Raw genomic sequence first — 12,655 nt, 5'->3', positions numbered from 1 at the left:
ACTTCTCTTCACATTTTGAAAACAGTTGATTACAAATAAGCATTAAGTACTCACTGCTCATTTAATTCAGTCAAGCTTTACATTCTACAGCTGCTAGTCCAGCAGCAAGACTTTTGAGAGTACTTCGCTTTTGTCATAGATACAGAATGTTAGCTCTTCATTAAAATTCTATGGTGAAGCTACAGAAGAACACTGGGGAATCAACCGACAGGCTGCTGCTGTTAGAAGAACATTTTACTTATCAATTCCGATAACTGTCTTTTAAGGCGGAATACTATGTTTCCCAATTTATAGAAAATGCTTCCTTATTTCAGTACCTGATACATTAACTGTAGCATCCATAAGAAAATCAAGATAGATTTCTCTTAACAATGCTTCATCAGATTGCATTGGAGGACCAGCATTTTTCACAGGGTGAAATCACTTAAAACTCACTGCAATTTGTATAGTACCACCAATAAAAAGCCTAGATTGTGATTGGAATTTGAAATACCCCTTTCTACATAAACCTTTTTGTGACCATCAAATCTAGGCATTCACTAAAAAATATGTCAAAAGGGCAAACATAGTGGAGGCTTATCACAAAAAACATGAAACTCTTTAAAAACTCATCCTGCTTCCTCAACACAAATCATGGCCCATTTTCTGTCAAAGTCACCTTTACACATCCTTGCGAAGAACAAAATGTGAGTAAAAATTGAATTGCATTACTTGTTCTAACATCTGCCACAAATTTAACTTCAAACCACTTAGAAAAATAATGCTTTAACATTATGGCATACATCTCTCTCACATCCTTAAAACCATACAGGCTCACAATATTCTTTATATTCTCACTAAAAAAACAAAGGTCATCAGTGATGTCACTGACCATGTCATGACTGATGTAATATGTGAGGTCATAAATAGTACATTGCATGGGCGTAAGTATAGTTAGGGCTGGGAACTATAATTGCTACTTTTCTATGGTTTTGTACAATTAAATTCAATACCTAACAATAATGTCCCTGTAACCTTTGATTTTTTCATTCAATTTCAAAAGTTTTTTTAAAATCATTTTATCTCCTAACTATAACGTCCTTGTAACCTCTACTTTTTTTGTGAATTTTAGTTTTTTTTCTGGATTATTTCCTAACCATAGTGTCCCTGTAACGTTTGTTTATTTCAGTGAATTTCTAAGGTTTTTTATTCCATTTCCTAACTATAATGCCCCTGTAACCTTTGTCTTTTTTAATGAATTTCTAAGTTTTTTTTAAATTCTATTCCCTACCAATGACGTCCATGTAACCATTTTTATTTCAATGCATTTTAAAAGTCTATTTTAAGTTCTGTTTCCTAAATATAACGTGTATGTAACCTTCCGTTTTTTCAATTAATTTCTCTGTTTTGTTTAACCACAGTCAGGACATGGCTGCCGGGCCTGCTTCTGGCCAGGGCCCATTGCCAACCCCCCACTAATGAAGGAACAACATGCTTTAATGTAAAAACAAGCAGAAAGCACACAGAAAACATTGGAAAAGGGAAGGAGAAAGATGGGGAAAGCAGAAGATATCAAGGATGAGCAAGAAGAACCCAGTAAAAATGAGGGAAAACTACGGAGCAGGCACACAAATTATAGGTGAAAAAGGAGAGGACACACAAAATGCAGAGAAATGTGGAAAAGTGGCCCTATAAGTAAGAAGCATAGCTCCCAAGATCTCAGATTGCCTATGTGTGATATATCCATGGTTTCTGTGAATGTATAAGTGACATCGAACTGTCAAATGTGTGACACCTGGGGTAACACTTATTTCTGAATAAAACCAAGTAATAAAGTGCATGCAAGCATACAAATGTCAGAAATTACACCACTTTCATAAATAAAATGATCTAAAAATATCTTGAAACTACTGTAAAACCATGGAAATTTAAGGTTAAAGTTGACCTTATAACACTAAAGACCGCAGAGGCTGCTGACATCAGAATACCACCATTGCTGGCAGTATGTCTGGCTCCCTATGATGACTTTTTCGCTAGGCCAGTGGATGGTAACAGTGTTACCATCCTCTGGCTCAGCAGAAAAGTCACATCAACATTGCTGCCGGCTCGTAATAGAGCCGGCGGCAATGCTGATGTTCAGTGGGTGCAATAGCACCCGTCGCGCATTTCACTGCCCAAAATTCGGGCAGTGAAATGCACAATGGTGCTATGCCTGAGGGCCCCTGAACTGCCCATGCCAAGTGCAAGGGCAGTGCAGGGCCCCCTAGGGGCACCCCGAGTCCCCTTACCACCAGCCTGTCCATGGTGGTGTCTACCGCCATAGACAGGCTGGCGGTGAGGGGAGTCGAAATCCCCAGGGCAGCGCTGCCCTGGTGGATTACCACCGCCGGGACCGGCAGTGTTACAGCGGCGGAACCGTTGCAGTCATAATAAGGTGACTAGTACCGCCAGCCTGTTGGTGGCACTAGCGCCACTATAGCCCTGGCGGGCACCGACCACCAGGGTTATAATGAGGGCCTAAATCTATCCATGCATTGCACTAGGATATCGTTTTCCTGTGTGTAGTACAATTTTAAAACATTGTGCAAATTCATTATGCTTTTATGTGACATTTGTTTACACTGAGGATGTTGCACTTGGCCCTTTTTGCAGAGTAATCCTCAAACATTTTGCCTCCTTCCTCCTATTTTTTATGACCTATTTTTGTTGGTTTTAGGACTCTGGGCGCTTTACTCCTGCTGACCAGTGCTAAAGTGCAGTTTTTCTCTGACTAAACTGGATTGGTGATTGATTTATCTATGCTTGGCATATTGGATTTACTAGTAAGTCCCTCGTAAAGTGCACTAGAGGTGCCCAGGGCCTGTAAATCAAATGCTACTAGTGGGCCTGCAGCACTGATTCTGTCACCCACATGAGGAGCCCTGCAAACATGTCTCAGAAATGCCACTGCAGTGTCTGTGTGTGCAATTGTGCATGGCCAAGTCAACTGGCAAGTGTACCCTCTTACCAAGCCCAAACCTTCCCTTTTACTACAGGTAAGGCACCACTTAGGTAGGCCCTAGGTAGCCCCATGGGCAAGGTGCAGTGTATTTAAAGGTGGGACATGTACTGGTGTGTTTTACATGTCCTGATAGTGAAATACTACCAAATTCAGTTTTCCCTGTTGCAAGGCCTATCCCTCCCATAGATTAGCATGGGGATTGCCTTTAAATATCTTTCAAGTGCAGTTTCCTATTGGGAGCAGATAGAGATCTGGGGGTTTGAGGTCTCTGAACTCACAATTTTAAAATACATCTTTTGATGAAGTTAGTTTTGAGATTGCCACTTTTAGTAAATGGGTATTTTCATGCTGAAACATGATGTGCGTCTGGTCGGCTGCTGAATCCACATCTGGGTCAGACTTCCAGTTGGGCTGTTTGTGAATGCACTCTAGACAGTGACACAAAGGGAGCTGAGGTGTATCCTGCATATCATTATGAGTCTTCCCGGGTTAGAGTGGGAGGAAGGAACTGACACCTGCACTTGAAACGGCCATACCTGTCCCCTCACAATACATTCTCCAACACCCTAAAGTGTTATTGGGGCAGAGCAAGGAAGGGACAGGGTCTTGTGCAGTACAAAGACTTTCCTTTGAAGTTTGCCTACTTTAAAGGCAGAAATGAGTATAAGTATTGGACTGCTGACCCCACAATTTTAGAACACTTTTGGATCAAGAGGAATCGCTGCCAAGAAGAAGAGCTGAAGAGCTGTGAGAAGGAGTACTGCCCCTTTGCTGTGTGTGCTTTGACGGGTTGTTCTGCAGTTGCTACTCCTGTCTTGAAGAGGACAAAGACTGGACTTTGCTTTGAATCCTGTTTGTGAAGGGACATCAAAGACTTGCCAAGTGGTGCCACATCCGGTCTCTGGGCCCCTAGAAAGAGTAGCTGGCAGAACCTGAATGAAGATCCATGCACCTGAGGCAGGCAGCCTTTGAAAAATTGGCACAGCTCTCAACTCGCGGCTGCAAAATTGATGCAGGGCCTGCCTCGCAACTGCAGAAATGGAAGCATCATCCGCTCAGCGTGGATTCATCATTGCCGTGTGTCCAGATTTTCCACACATCGTCCTTGGGCATTAAATCTTCAACATCACCGCATGGATCTGAGGCTGCTTGTCCAGAAATTGATGCATCCCTTACCTGCAAGAGAAGAATCAATATATTGCTTACCTAGCAGAAAAAGTATTGACACACTGCCTCACTTGTGAGTAGGAAATCAATGCATCACTTGCTTTTCTGATGCACCCTTACTCCTGCAGCTTTATTTTTGACGCATGCCAGGTACTTTGTGCTAAAATAATGCATCCATTGATTATTATGGATTATGACTCTTTTTGTTTGCTTTAAATTTGATATCTTTACTTGTGTATGTTGCATGTTTGTCGTTTTGGTCTTGTTTGATTTAGCTAAATATTGGCTATTTGTCTAAACTGGTGTGGAGTCCCTTTGTGGTCTTTTCACTGTGTTACTTTGTGTGTGTTTTTTGCAAATACATTACATTACCTCTGAGATAAGCCTGAATGCTTTTGCCAAGCTACCAAGGGGGAGAGCCAGTGTTATTTGAGCTGTGTATCTCCCTTACCCTGACTAGAGTGAGGGTCCCTACTTGAACAGGGTGTAAACCGACTGCCAACTAGAGACCCTATTTCTAACAAAGGGAAAGCTAAGTTTTTATCCATCAACTCACAACCATACAGGAGAAGAAAAAGATGAAGAGGTTTATTTTTTGTAGTTTTATACCATGCTAATTTGATCAGAATGTATTGGAGTGCTGAGTGATAGCCATAGCCAATTTGCTTTTTGTGATGAAAACCTCCCCATCAATATCCACCAAATGAATCTCTGTCTAGTCTTCCCACGCTGTTAAAACTTCTCCCAAGATGTGCAAAAAATAGAGGAATTCCATAATTCTCATTATCTATTCAAAACTCAATGCTGATGATCAAAATGTCAATGAAGTTGTTTGCCTTAGATAACTATTTTACATAACAAACATAGTCACTATTGTCACAGCACAAAATGTCCACAGTCTGTGATAACTACAATGTGTCTTGACAAATTGTGCTTTTTCCCAGGAATAAGCTTGAATTGCTTGTTCAATTTCCATTCTTCTAGGGAAACGTTATTCCACAGCTAGCCTAATTCCATTGTTTCCATCACTGTTAGACCTGGAACTTACTCTTGGAGGACTAGATGTATTTTAAGTTGTCTCCAGAAAATTTAGAACACAATAAACACAACAATATGTACAACTCTAACCTGGATTTCGTGCTCTGTGGTAGCATGCTTTCTACAATTGCAGTCAGTAGTTTTTACCCTGAGGCAGCTGCTCTGCCAGCACATAATATTTTAATGCACATACAATTAAATATTAAGCATAAAATTACAAATGTGCACAGCAAATAATAGAAAGGCCAAACATCTCAATCCCCTCCTAATATGTAAGTCTCACTGTTAAACAATGTTATTCCCACTCTTATATATTTGTCAGGGAGTTCACCTTGTGCAATTATTAACAAGTTCACAATGCAAATCCCATTCCAACGGTATTTGTTACAGCCACATATCTAATGTTTTTCAGTAAACAATGTAATTCTTCCTTAGGTCCGCTGATACAACTGCTGCCCCGATAAAATTATGTAAGATTGAAGATCAAGAATGTGTCTGAGCCAATATCCCTCTTTGCTACTTTTAAAGCACTTTTTTGTGACTGCATGATCTCTGTCACATAACTGTGAAGTCACGCCAGACATAAACATGAAATATTGTACTGAGCCCATGATAAAGACTATTGAACATAGACAATTTTGGAGGCTAAATCATTACTCAGAGCATTGGGGACCAATTGTTTTAGCAGGGTGGGGGCCACACATGCAATCAACACATACACACTTGCTAACACCCATGCATTCACACATTCACACATACCAATTCACAGCACTCACTCACAAATACACATACAGACATATATACATTAACACATACAGGCAAGCCCCAAACATCCATTTCACTGAAGTTGCCTGTGAGGGAAGCTTTAAGGTCCCAGGAGGGTTTGGACTGCTGCCTTCTCTCATTACTTTAGGTCCCTCATTCGTCCCAGATTGGGATGGGGTCAGTGTGACTTCTGACCCCACCCCACACCCTGATGTGGTATCACTGATTCACATTCAGCCCTGCATACTTCAGAGCTTAAAACTGAGGTGCTCAAGTCAGTACCGCTCCCTCTTGTCACAAGGGGGAGGGCCTTGAGGTATGTTTGTCAGGATGAGGAGGTCATGCCCACAGAGCTGTGAAATCCTCAGCCTGGGAAAGTTCAACTCAGGCAGCCATCAGTCTGTGCATATCTAGTTCCTGGCTGCCTGACCTGAACAAGAAAACTATCTGTCAGGTTGAGCCTTGTTCTCCTTGTTGAGAAAAAGGTGGGGGGTATGGCACCTCAGCCCATACAGACGGGTCACTGCTGGCTCAGAGAAAAGCAAGTTCACAATCCAATTTCTATGTGTGCCTCTCTGCCTTATGAAAATGCTGCTACTCCCTTAGTCCATTCAGTTACTAAAACTCAAGTAAAGTGGCATTCACCAGAACCTGTTTGTGGCATGCTGATTTGTCATGGAAAATATTCATATTGTAAATAAAGTGAGATACAAATTTTAAAAAAACTACAAAGTAAGGGCAGGTGCCAAACAAAAGCCGTTTCTGATCAAATTGGAAAGCTTACCTGGAATTTTAAGGCCCTCATTCTGACATTGGCCGGCGGCGGTCTCCGCCGGCCTGTCGGGGGCCGCCAGAATACCGTTCCGCGGTCGAAAGACCGCGGCGGTGATTCTGACTTTCCCGCTGGGCTGGCGGGCGGCCGCCTTCAGGCCGCCCGCCAGCCCAGCGGGAAAGAGGCTTCCACGATGAAGCCGGCTCGGAATCGAGCCGGCGGAGTGGAAGCTGTGCGACGGGTGCAGTTGCACCCGTCGCGTATTTCACTGTCTGCAAAGCAGACAGTGAAATACATTTAGGGGCCCTCTTACGGGGGCCCCTGCAGTGCCCATGCCAGTGGCATGGGCACTGCAGGGGCCCCCAGGGGCCCCGCGACCCCCCCTACCGCCATCCGGTTCCCGGCGGGAGAACCGCCGGGAACTGGATGGCGGTAGGGGGGGTCGGAATCCCCTCGGCGGCGCAGCTAGCTGCGCCGCCTTGGAGGATTCCTATGGGCGGCGGTACACTGGCGGGAGCCCGCCAGTGTTGCCGGTCCGACCGCGGCTTTACCGCAGCGGTCGGAATGCCCATTGGAGCACCGCCGGCCTGTCGGCGGTGCTCCCGCGGTCCTCCACCCTGGCGGTTTCAAACCGCCAGGGTCGGAATGAGGGCCAATGTGTCTTGCATTGGACTACTCTGACAATCATAATGAATCGCTCCCTAAACTGTCCTTTACTATCAGTGCATTATCAAACTTTTCTTTGCTTAGCTTACATCAGACAAAAACACTATTGCTTATCACAAAAATTACGTTTGCTGTTGGACCAGTAACCTCCCCTATGGTTCTTCAGAAGTTTAGCTCTATAAACTACCCTATTTTGCAGCATCTTTATAACTGGTCAATTTTGGAATCTACAAATCCAGATGACTGGAAAAATGCTTTCGGAGTTATTCCTGCTGAAGAAGGTTTTTTGCAGTTTCTTTTGTGCTCTGTCATTATTGTCCTAGTTCTCTGTGTTTGACTGCAAAATATTAGAGAGACATATCTATATCCCATTAACGCACTACATCAATAAACCTTCTATTTGGTGTTTCTCTGGGTTGTGTTTTGTCCCCTCCATAGTACTGCACCTTCAATATTTCCAGTAGCAGACAATCTGAGGCTGATTCTAGATCAGAGTGGATGTGCCCCCCTGATTCTGCTCGACCTGTCTGCAACATTGGTTACAGTCTGTCATTATATTTTAATTTCCTATCTTGATGTCAGCTTTAGCTTTGTTTCTTCCTTTTTGAAGTAGCACTCTCAGGCTGTTTGTCTTCTACCTTTCAATCAGTCAGTGTTGCTCTTTATGCATTTTTACACTGTGTTCTTTACATTTTATGTTGTTAGTGGCAAGATTTGCTTAGCATGTTTTGACTTTTAACCTTTTTTCTACTTAATTTATTATTTTTCACTGCATCACACTCCTTGAGGAGAGTTTATGAGTGCACTTATTTTTTGAACCTACTCCATTTCATTTTCTGTGCTCAGGGTATGTACTGATTGTGCAGACTGAGCTTTCATTACTGCCTCACTTTCTGGTTGATGGCCTAACTGCCAAGTTGGGTGTGAGAGGGACTGTAGTCGGCTGTGTCGCTATGCCTCTTAAACATGAACATAAAAGGGTTGTCACTTTTCTGTTGGTCACAATTTGGTGGTCACATTTCTCTATAATGTGAAGAGATGTTTTCATTTAAATGGTGCACTGCAATGCATATGAACAAAGAGTACAGTTGAAAATAAATTTTTAAATAAGCTGCATATAATCATTGTTTGAAATTATGTTATGTTGTAATGTTTTAAAAGATTTTTTTATAAAATCATTTCACGTTTCAACTATAAGTAATAGAATTCATTTAAACTACAGTGTAGTCATGTTTCTATAGCTTGGTTGGAGTGAAGGCCACAGTTATTTTTCTTGCCTAACATTCAACCTGAGTCTGTTTTTGCATGTTTTTCTATGGACTGCAGGTGCCAGGATCCACGGTTGAACTAATGAAGAGTTCACTGGCTTGAGAAATAAGGCAATTTGTGATAGGAGCTGTCGTCATGAAGGGAGTTTTTTGGAATGGTGGCTGTAACTCTTCTGAAGTTCCTGGGATTGTGAGGTGGTGCAAGGTCGGTGTAGAGAGTTTCTGAAGTCAACCTGTAAATTATAAATAATTGAATGATCTGTTTTTCAGTGAAGATGCTTTTGAAATGATGTAAGTGTTGAAAGATGGGGACTTAAAAGTGTGGTCTATCCAGTGAAAGATTCAGATTCCCCTTGTCCTTACCTTAAACAGACCCTTATTAAGATATATCCTTAAACTTAGATTCTCTCTGGCTTCATGCAGCTGCACTTCTCTTAACAGAAACTTCTACCGAAGATTGCTAACATTTTACTCAGACACCTTTAGTATTAAAATAGTTAAACTTAGATTAAATGGTCAGGGAGGAGAACTTGATTTCAGCATTTAAGCACCAGTCTTTATTTCTGCATTATCAATATTGATATACTTGTCTTTTATGCTTGTGAAATGTAATATAGTACAATGCTTTAACTCTCCTTTGGTGATTGTGTATATCTACACTATGATTCAGAGACTCATTTATGCAAGTTTGACTTTGAGTCTGTAATACAGTCCTTTGAAATTTAAGATGGTCTCTCAGACTTAATATATGGCTCCACTGTAATTGCTCTGAACAAAGTTGATGTAGGTTCTCCTCTTCCCTTGGAACTGAGAACAAAAGATGAATTGGACTTTAGATTTATCAATAGAGCACAGAGCTCCACCAGGTGCTTAGAGGTCTAGTCACAACGTCCATAGTTTTCAGGATGCTTATTAGGGTTGATGCAAGCGCTGACGACACACAGTAGATGTGGGCTACAGGTGCACTACTGGCACACCCAAGGCATGCCAAAGGCAAGCACATCACCACCTGTCCATGCCCGAATGTTGCCAGGTGCCAGGACCCCGCTTCTCTGGCCTACAAGGTTAGTTCTACTGCAAGACTGTGCTATTCAGTCATGGAACTATGACAAATCAAAAGCAGGTCTGTTAGCCTTGGTAGCCAGGCTACTTGTTGTACCTGCCTCCTTCTGCCTTATTTTGAAAGCCCAGTTTCATGTATGACCTGCAAGTTTTTTTTGTACCACTATCTCTCCCATGCCCATGGTTATAAAAGGATGGGCTCTGCTCACCTGGTCACCTGTCTGCTAGTCGACATGCATCTTTCAGCTCTCTCGAGCGGCCCCAGTCCAACATTCTCAAGCCAAACCCAGAGGCTTAATGGACTTTATTGTAATATCAGGTCCATGTCTAAATGTGCCAAAGGTCTCTCAGATCGTACATCCTATCTTTTACCAGATCTATGTTTTTTTCACTGCAACTTGGCTGCATTCAGCAGCTCTTCCTTGCATTTTGTTAGCGCTTTCTGACAACTACCAATTAGTATGATTGGACAGAGAATCCAGCCCGGGGAGTGGTGTGGTTCTGGAACACAGTTCATGTAGTCCTGATTGACTACCTTTTAACTGACTGTGTGGAATTATTTATTTTTAGAATTGAGCTTTCTGTAGAAGACCATTGAAAGGGTGTACTTATGTATCACCTCTTGGAGCCAAGAAAGAGTTTAGCCATTTGTTAGCAGAATGCATTGCTCCACATGTTTTCGCAGCTAACAACTCTTTTTTAATGGACGATTTGAACTTCCATGATGAAGATACCTAGAAATGGGAGGTAGCCCAACTTTTGACTGATATGGAAATGCTAGGCCTCTAACAGAAAGTGGCCGGTCCCACCCATGTGGCAAGTCACACTTCAGATTTAATCCCCACTAAATCTTTATCCTTGGCGACTGACCTTCCTCTACCCCTCACTTGGACCGATCATCATCTGATTAATATTTTCAGATTCCAAAGGTAGACAGGAACAGTAAGTCTATAAACCTTGCAAAATAGCCTCAAGACAATTAAAGTTAGCCTTGCTGGACTCCTTCTCCAAGGTCATTCAACCTTTAGAGATTACACAGGGCAACATTATTAGCTCTGACTGACTGCTATAGCTCTCTCTCTCTAGCGTTCAATAGGATTGTGTCAGAACTAGGGTTTTGCGCTGTCTAGGGCAAGCTCCAACCAATGCATTACGAGTTCTTCAACATACATGTTTGGGACACTGATGTGGTAAGGCACATGAGGCTGCAACCAGAGCACTTTGGTGGTGGCATTGTCATTGCATGTGTTAGGGAGTCTGGAGAATCAGTTGAGTCTATCTAGTATTCAGCACATAATCTGAGCTGTATGCATAATGTTACCATGCTTGTTGATTGTCCTTGACACTATTATTACACAGACTTGTGCTTGTTTTACCTTTTGCATAAGCCTATGCTTGTCTGCAAATAAGCTGAGCTATATGCATAACATTACCTTTTGCATAAGCCTATGCTTGTTGATTGTCCTTGACATTATTATTACACAGATTTGTGCTCGTTTTTTTATGCTCTTTGTAGAGGTTTCCAAAGCAACCAGTTTGGGTGTGTCCAGACAATAAAGCCTGCCACACCCAGTACCCAGGTGCTTACTATTCCTCCAGAACTTTCCAAGTTTGGTCCCTCATCTGGCTGTGGCAGGCCTTATCTCTCTGACAGAGTGCTTTCTGGAGGTTGATTTAGAAGTTTATTGAAGAGCAGGTGGTGCTCTTATTGGTGAGATTTTATCTTAAGTAGATAAACAAAGGGCATTTGTTGGAGTTTTCTGGTAGTCTGCCAAATGCAATATGTTTGCTTTTATCTGTGTATCTGTATTGCAAGGAAATTATTTATTCTATGTAAAGGATATTTTTGTTTTGCAAAGAGGCTACTAACAAATGTTTTTGGAAGAGTACTCTTTATTAAAGACAGGATATTTTGGAAATGCAGAATATTGATGAGTTGTCTAAGGAATATCAGATTTAACAATCTCTTTAGAACACTTAGCTTAGGGGGTATTTTTTTGTTTCATTTTTTTTGTCATCATATTCTTGGTGTGATATTCAGTAAAGTTTGGTGAGTTTGTGAGAGAAAACAAACTCATGTCTGAGAGAATATAACACTTTCATAGTTAGTTATACGATGACATTGCTGTGTGTATTGGTATTTCTTTTTGCAGTTCTTCTTCCCGGCAGTCCCCTTCCTAATTCCCTTCCGCTTGCCTGGCTACTCTAATACTCTGTGCTACAAAGGTTTCCTGAGTTGGAGGTGCCTCGAGGTGGGCATAACTTGTCCCCTTATACAGATCCTGAGAAATAGGAGCTTCACTCTGACAGAATATTGAGCCCACGAATAAAGTTTCCCCCTGGTCTGTACGATATTGAACCATGCCACCTTGGATGATCTTTTAAAGGTGTTCACACAAATGCAGTGTGATTTAGTAGATGCTAAAAATGCAACCCCTGCTGCAGAAAATAAAGTTGAGCAGTTTCGGCATCAACAAGGCAGGATACCTAATCCCACTGGAGTTCAAGCCCTGCCAAGAGGGGCCCAACAGACTGACTCAGATTGATCCTCAGCCAACCTCATGTCCAGAACTAACTAATCTGACTTTACGTCTTGATCATCACTTAGCTGAACGTAAAAGAGATCATAAAAGGCCAGAGAAATCAGGATGGTGAAATGAGAAGCCCAGAGTGCAGGTTGTTTCAATGGAATCCTGTGTTGAACCTATTGAAATAGGTACGATCCGTCAACCTTTGTCCAAAGAGGAAAAAGAAACTCGAAGATGCAATGGACTATGTTTGTATTGTGATCGTAAAGGTCATTTTATTAAAGATTGTCCTACCAAACCTAAAACTAAAGTCTTGCCCCCGAAAAAAAATGCAGCTGTATTAGAATCCTGATCAGAAAACTAAAGAACCCAAGAAGTACAGAAGGGGATCTTTTGGGTACAGTTGCCT

This window comes from Pleurodeles waltl, chromosome 1_2, assembly GCF_031143425.1.
Source record: "Pleurodeles waltl isolate 20211129_DDA chromosome 1_2, aPleWal1.hap1.20221129, whole genome shotgun sequence".
NCBI lineage: Eukaryota > Metazoa > Chordata > Amphibia > Caudata > Salamandridae > Pleurodeles > Pleurodeles waltl.
This window is presented reverse-complemented; position numbering follows the sequence as displayed.